This window comes from Leiobunum rupestre, chromosome 9 (assembly GCF_980474605.1).
Source record: "Leiobunum rupestre chromosome 9, qqLeiRupe1.1.hap1, whole genome shotgun sequence".
Classification (NCBI taxonomy): domain Eukaryota; kingdom Metazoa; phylum Arthropoda; class Arachnida; order Opiliones; family Sclerosomatidae; genus Leiobunum; species Leiobunum rupestre.
Genome location: NC_143392.1, coordinates 9,332,295 through 9,340,179, shown reverse-complemented (window position 1 = coordinate 9,340,179; position 7,885 = coordinate 9,332,295).

Sequence of the window (7,885 nt, the reverse complement as noted above, 5' to 3'; positions counted from 1 at the left end):
ACAAATTTTCGAGAGTAACCATTTTCACAAACTTTCGCGTCTAACAAATTTTCGAGAGTAACCATTTTCACAAACTTTCGTGTCTAACAAATTTTCGAGAGTAACCATTTTCACAAACTTTCGTGTCTAACAAATTTTCGAGAGTAACCATTTTCACAAACTTTCGTGTCTAACAAATTTTCGAGGGTAAGAATTTTCAGAAATTTTCGAGTCTGACAATATAAAAAAATATATTTTAAGTCTGACGATTCTCGTAAAATTTTCGAGTTTAACAAATTTTCGAAAGTAACAATTTTCAGAAATTTTCTGACAACGTTCCCAAATTTTCGAGTCTGGTAGTTTTCCCGAATTCATGAGTCTGACAATATTCCTAACCTTGCAACTTTTCAATTTTTCAAAATTTTCGAGCGTTTTAATTTTAGATACGCAATACTGAAAGTTCGTATTGATTTCCAAATGGTAGTGCAGCAGCCTAAGAAAATGAAGACCATCCCTAACTTGTAAGTGACTCTAACCTTCATTAAATTTCCGCTAAAGCTTCCGATCCATTATCATAAATTGAAAATGTAATTGCTATGATTTGAGTTAGTAAAATTTTTAAGTTACTAAAACTCAAATGCAACATGGCATTGAAATAATACCGAAAATAGTATAAGATGGGTAATTACGTCCCTTTTGCCAAAATTTATTTGTCAAACCCAATTTTACAACTACCCAAAATTAACCAAAGTTAGGTAAATACGTAACTTTTGCAAACATTTAATGGTCAATTCCAATTTTATAACTACCCAACATGAACCAAAATTAATCGAAATGAATATAAGATCGGTAATTAGGTCACTTTAGCCAAAATTAAACTGTCAATTCCAATTTTACAACTACCCAACATGAACCAAAGTTAATCAAAATTAGTATAAAATAAGTAATTACGTCACTTTTGCAAAATTTAACTGTCAAACCAAATTTTACCTCTACCTAAAATGAAAAAATGTTCAGAAAAGTTAGTATAAGATCGGTAATTGCGTCACTTTTGAAAAAATATAGTTGTCAAAACCCATTTTATCAATACCCAAAATGCTTTTGACTCGTGTGGCACGAAGGGCTTTGCCACCACCAGGGCCGGCTCAAGACATTTTTCTCACCCGGGCAAGGGGGTTTTTTGGCACCCCTCTTATTTTGAGACTAAATAAAACTACCCCCCCCCCCCGTAAAAACGTTACGATGTCCATGTTCTAAATTTACCGTTTTCATAACAATAAATAATCCCTATAATTACTTTCTAAATACTTTGTGTAAACATATTTCATACCTTCTTTCTGGTACATGGTCATTTTACATGGAGCTTAAAACACTAGGTAAGGTGGCAAGACTAGTATACCTTAAGTTAATTAATAATAATGTCCATACTGAATAGTATCACGGTTAATATATGTGAAATAAAAGAATTAGGTTTACGAAGAACCCGTGAGTTAAAGATAAAAATAATGGATATTTTTATTTTTAACTCACGGGTTGTTCTTAGTAAACTTAATTATTTTATTCCTTACATTAATTGTTTTAACAACTTAATTAAAACACTTTTTTGCGGGATTTTTTAAGGCCTACGCCATATGTAACATAATAACTCAGAAGTATGCCATAAAATCATTTTCGTTAATGAAACCTTGTTCACGGGATATGACGTAAATTACGTACCTTACAATTCCGTGACGAAATAAGCGTCATCAACTTTACTGATTGGAAACGGAAGTTAGTGAGAATTCCTCGCGCGTTTCTGGCTTTGCCCATGTCAAGCTTAGCTCGTGCCTCGCGATCACATGATTTCATTTCCATGGTAACCTTTTCAATAGCGCATTTTTGCATTTTAGGGTTCGCTTTATGTATGTTCCGCGTGAAACAAGGTCTCATTGCATTTTTTTCAATGGAAATATTATACAGAGGCATGCTTATGTTACATATGCCTACACTTATGAACATTTTTAAAGCTGTCGCTTGCTTTTCTGCTTCAACGGCTTCTCTTAATTTCCTTTTTTTTATATAAAGAACCTGAATGCTTCTTTTTCTCGGACATCTTAATTCAATTCAACGTGACTCTAATTAATATCCATTTCACTGAAACTAATAAATTTATGGCTTTCTGCGCGTGCGCGTAAAATAGAAGAGACTAACTGTAACCACGGACACACGACAGATTAAATCGTACTGATAGACTGCTTTGGAACTAGCCATCGAAAACGATTTAAATGCATTTTAGAATATTAAATGCAGGTTCATAATAGCCTGAGAAACAAATAGAATTCTTGAAGATGGCTAGTTTATTAATCATAAAGCTGGATAAACGACAACGAAATAACAAGCAAGTACATTGAAGTACTGTATTACTTTGGGCTTCCTTCTATTCTTGTGGCCCTAAATGGGTGTGCAATAACTGGTGACTTTACCGGGAAGTTGGGCGCTCTGGGAGATGTTAGCTCTGATCAAATGGTCCTACCTCCACCTCCGACTTCGGTCAGGTTAGGGCTGGAAACTGATCTTCGGCTCAGGCTAACGGAGAGGGTCCGTGCAAACTGGCCACCTCGGTGGATTGGGTAGCCTGCTGTGGGGTGGCGGCCCTCCGTATGAGGGCACGGGGGTCCTGTTTCCCGGCTTTTTGGAGCACACCAGCTGTGCCGGGCTATGTGGACCGCTGTGTTCCCATCGATCAACTTTCGGAGCTCTCTCCAAAGGGTATGACTCTTGACCTACGTAGGTAGGGTGTCGGCCGGAGTTGCTATAGCATCCACTCTTAATCCCACCGCTGTGTGCGAAGTGAGAATTGGTCCACCCATTGCTGCACCTTCTGCTGGATTGAGTCACTAGTTGACTTAGGCCTGTGAGGTTCCTTGGGAATTAGCTCAGTGGCGTAGCGAGGATACTTGGCACCCGGGGCAAACACACACAAATTGGCGCCCCCCCCCCCCCCATGGTGCCTCTGGAAAACCACTTTATTTACTTTTATTTAAACAAAAAAACGGTACTTTTCAAGTTTCAAGAAAAATGAGTTTAATATACATGTATAATCCAACAAATAATTTTATATACTACTTTGGGCAGAGCTATGGGCACCCTTTTGACGCCCTCTAGCCATCGGCGCCCGTGGACGATGCCCCCCCCCCCTCGCTACGCCTCTGTATTAGCTTAGCTGATTATTCTTATGACTTCCAGGCTGAAACATTTTGGGTAGTACTCAATTTTACAACTCCCCAAAAATGGCAAAACTACCCACTAGAATAAGGCCCGCAATTATGTTATAATTCTTTTAATTTGCATATTTTATGACCCTTTCCGGGGAGGGTTGTATGGAGTAACAAACGCCACGTCTTGTTTCGATGCTTTTGGGGCCGAATCTCGAACGGAATTTAACTTCGTTTTGCCTATAACGTTATACGAGCAGAACGTAAGAATATGGAGAGAGAGAGATGGAGAGGAAGATCTTGGCGCCAAAATTTGCTGATCTTTGTCGAAGTCGAACTCTCCTCCTCAGCCGTTTACATTAATTTCTCTCGAAGTTAGCTAGCCCGATAATAAAAGTCGAAACTCGCAACTGGGAACTATTATTGCAAAAGGCAAACCCATAACATTATATATAGCTAGAAATAAATCGGAAGTACTTGCTTGCGTACAATTAAACTTCCGACTGCACTTCCGGAACTTTGATTTTATCCACTTTAATACTTTAGGCGCCTCTTTGGCGCCCCGCTGACCGCCGGCGCCCAGGGCGTATGCCCCCCTGCCCCCCCTCATTACGCCTCTGATTCAGCGTATTCTGTGTACTCGTAGCGTAATCTAAGAGTACTCGGCCTAAATTAGACGTTTTCAGTGTAATCGCCATAATTTAGACGTATATTCAGCGTATCCTGCGTACTCCTGACGTGATCTAGGTGCTCTCGGCATAATTTAGAGGTATTCAGCGTATTTTGCGTACTCATCACGTAATCTAGGTGCTCTCGGCAAAATTTAGAGGTATTCAGCGTATTCTGCGTACTCATCACGTAATCTAGGTGTATACGTGGCATAATTTAGAGGTATTCAGCGTATTCTGCGTACTCATCACGTAATGTAGGTGCTCTCGGCATAATTTAGAGGTATTCAGCGTATTCTGCGTACTCATCACGTAATGTAGGTGCTCTCGGCATAATTTAGAAGCATTCAGCGTATTCTGCGTACTCATCACGTAATCTAGGTTCTCTCGGCATACTTTAGACGTATTTAGCGTACTGCGTGTAATCTAGGTGTATACGTGGCATAATATCGAAGTATTAAGCGTACTACAAGTAATATTACGTACACGCCGTACTCTCAAAAAATCTCCGCGTAATCTGCGTAATCTTAGCGCTCTAAGCGTTATTTTCTTCGCTTAGTGCTTGACGTACTCCCTGAAGTACAGGCAAAATCTACGTGGTGAAAAATAAATGGAACCCTGTGAATGTACATGTTTCAATCGAATACCATTAACAGTGTAGAGTGATGAACACTGGTCTCATACTGGATACATACACTTCTGAGCATATGCTCTTTGCTACTGCGGATTCGGAATGTTACTATAGGTATAGCAGGTTAAAAAGTGAAGCCATATGACGTCATTTTACTTCAATTCTGTCTTGACGAAAAAAAAACGAGTTGGAGTAAGAAGGGAGTAGTTAAAGGTTAAAGGTTATTGTGAAGAGGTCTAAACGAGTCATGTTTTCGTTTAAGCGGACGACAAAGCTAGATTAGTCCCTCTACACCTCCTTTCGAGGAGGAGTAAAAAGTGTAACCTTAGAGCTCTGGAACCAGCGAACAAAATTCGGGACAGGGTTAATCTTACCCCGAGAAGAGGCGAATAAAACGTTTTAGGGTAAAATGTTTACACTTTTTGTCCTCGGACAAGCGAAAAAAAACCACCTTATGGTGTGAACTTAATTTTGTATCGAGAAAGTTTGTAAATTGGGTTTTTTCCGAATGTCAGCTTTTCAGGAGGCTGCTCTTCGAAAAAGTTTAAAAAAGAATCCTGTGAAAATAGCAGCTGGGATAAGCGTTTAATTTATTTTTTTTTCGATCAGTTTTACGACTTGTTTTTCGAAACGTGTAAAAGACAAAAATCCAGCAAAACTAGGTTTACTTTGTATTTTTAACCTTTAAACAAACGTTGCCTGTTGCAGTTTTGTAACACTCGGTGACGTTTCGTTTTCTGGATTTGGTCTATAGACTTTGTTTTATAGAGATGGACGCAACCATTTTAAACAAACCACGACGGGCAACTTACGACATAAAATATCATATCACATCATCCCGTTAATCATAAATTTTGCACTTATTTCTGAAATTTTATCTATTTTGATGCAGAACCAGGGTTATTCAGCTTGTAAGAGGTTATATTAGGACATTATACCAGCTATCTGAACTAGTTGGTTTATCTAGACTTGGTTTTACTTTGCGTCAAAATGGAACTGCCGCCATTTTGAATAAATCGTGTCCGGTAATAAGTATCCCACCAACTGATATTTTATGCTGATTAGTCAGCAGCGCCCTCTATTGCCGATAAATAGAGGCTCGAGAAAAAATTACAAACGATGGTGTAGTTGACGAAAACAATATAACAAAAATTACTTCATAGCTTTATATCTTAGAAAATAAATACTTTTAGTAAATTTTTATTTCAAATTATGTAAATAATGCAATTAATAAAGGTACCTAGATGTTGCGTCCTTACAATAACGATAAAAGATTGGGAATTAAGAAGATTTTTTCTCCGACTATGCCAGGGTTGTAGAGAGATGGTTCGATCACTGAGCAATTCTACCAGAGGAGAGTTTGGCTAAAGAAAAAGTGGCAAATAGATGGCGCGCCCGACACTGTGTAGCCCCTTCAGATACTTACGGGTGTTCCCCCAATGCATAGAAGTACCGAGGTGCAGCCAAATTTATAGGAAACAGCGGGAAATTTAAATTTTACAAGCTAACTGGGATCGCTTTAATTTCTGTTTCGTTTTTACACGTGTAAATTTTAAGGAAATTTATTTTTTCAAATATTTATAATTATCGAACATTAAATTTCAGTTTTTCAGATATTTATTTGAACTGAAATATAAATTTTATACTAGAATTAATAAAGGAATAACACTGACCGTAGTTTTGCCTTTTGGCTCTTAATTAGCTTCTAAGGTTTGCTTAGATTGTTCGCAATTTTCAAAAATTAAATTGTTAATCAATTTTTAACAAAGCGAAAATTAACTAATTTAGAGATCATAAAGAACCGAGATCGATCGACACGAAAACTTGGTAGTGTTCCCTTTCCGTAGGTACTCCAGTGTAATGAGGTAAAGCCCACAAAATATCTGTAGGGGCTACTTAGCGTCACTAGCACCATCCGTGGTAGAAAAATATTTCGCCAAATAAAAAATCTAAGTGATCGAACCATCTCTCTACAACCCTGACTATGCTGAAGATGGCGCTACACAACACTTATATATAATAACCTGCCGTTATAGCAATGAAATATCGAAATCTGAAAATTGGGGGATTTCAAGCAAGTCTGACGTATGAGCGCCATTCGAAAAATTCCGTAAACTAACCTCCTTAAGTAGAATAACCCTGAAATAACAATTAAATAGCGAAATATCGAGGACCGAGTAAATATTTCACCTCAAATATCGATTAATTTTGCACTAATCGTGTAGGTTACCTTAGATTTATGCTAGAAATTAACCTGAACGATCAACTACTTTAAGGTACCAATTGAATGTAGAATGGCCTAAGTTCAAAAAGAAATGTGTCTAAAATCAGCATCTTCAATAACTACTGCACAATAGTTAGAAACGAAGTCTATATTTCTCTTCACTTTAAAGCTTTTATACTCTGGTGGTCGGCATTTAAAATTAATAAAACAATGTGCTCAAACCCTGAATAATTTCCACCTTGCTGAAATTTTATTTAGTTGTAGCAAAAGTGACATAATTACCAAAAGTGTGAAAATCCCTGTATTTTCGTATGATAATGGTTTAATGAATGCTCAACTCGAGATCGACCGCATAAAAGACTATTTATTGTCGCCTTTCTGGATATTTTTTTAGTCTATGGTATTTTATCGTAGGTAGATGGCGATAGCATCTCCACAGAACGACAAAAAATCAAAAAATACACTCACTAGTCTAATTTTGACCAGTGCAACTTAGTTCCTCCGTTCCTCACTACGAGGCGTTATTTGTAATAATTTTTGCTAACCGTGATTCGAATTTATACATTTAATTTATACAGGGTTGTTCAAAATGCTTTTTTTAAATGCAAAATACTTTCTCCATAACTCAAAATGCAAAATAGTTTCCTAGAAAATCAAAATGCAAAATAGTTTCCTAGAAACTCAAAATGCAAAATAGTTTCCTAGAAACTCAAAATGCAAAATAGTTTCCTAGAAACTCAAAATGCAAAATAGTTTCCTAGAAACTCAAAATGCAAAATACTTTTTCTAACTCAAAATACAAAATGGTATTTTGCATTTTGCATATTCAAAAACCCGGAATTTTTATACCCTAAATGAATACTTATCTTATAATATGTGTTGTATACTTCTGATATTGCTTGGTACATGCCAAATATCGATGTAATACCTAATTGATATAATATCGTTGTACACACAATACACGTCTGTCATTCGTACATGTGGGCGGACTCCTCGTCAACAATCACAGTTAATCTTTGTTATTCTGCCACTCCACTTTCAGTCTACTACTATTCCTGTACCAAGAATAGATTCATTTATGCTCAGCAAGAATAACTAACCATAATTTAGTTTTACCCCGGCACGAGAGAGGGAAGCAAAAACGTCATCGGCGAGTGCTTCTATGGCGTATAACCCATTAGTTTTAGGG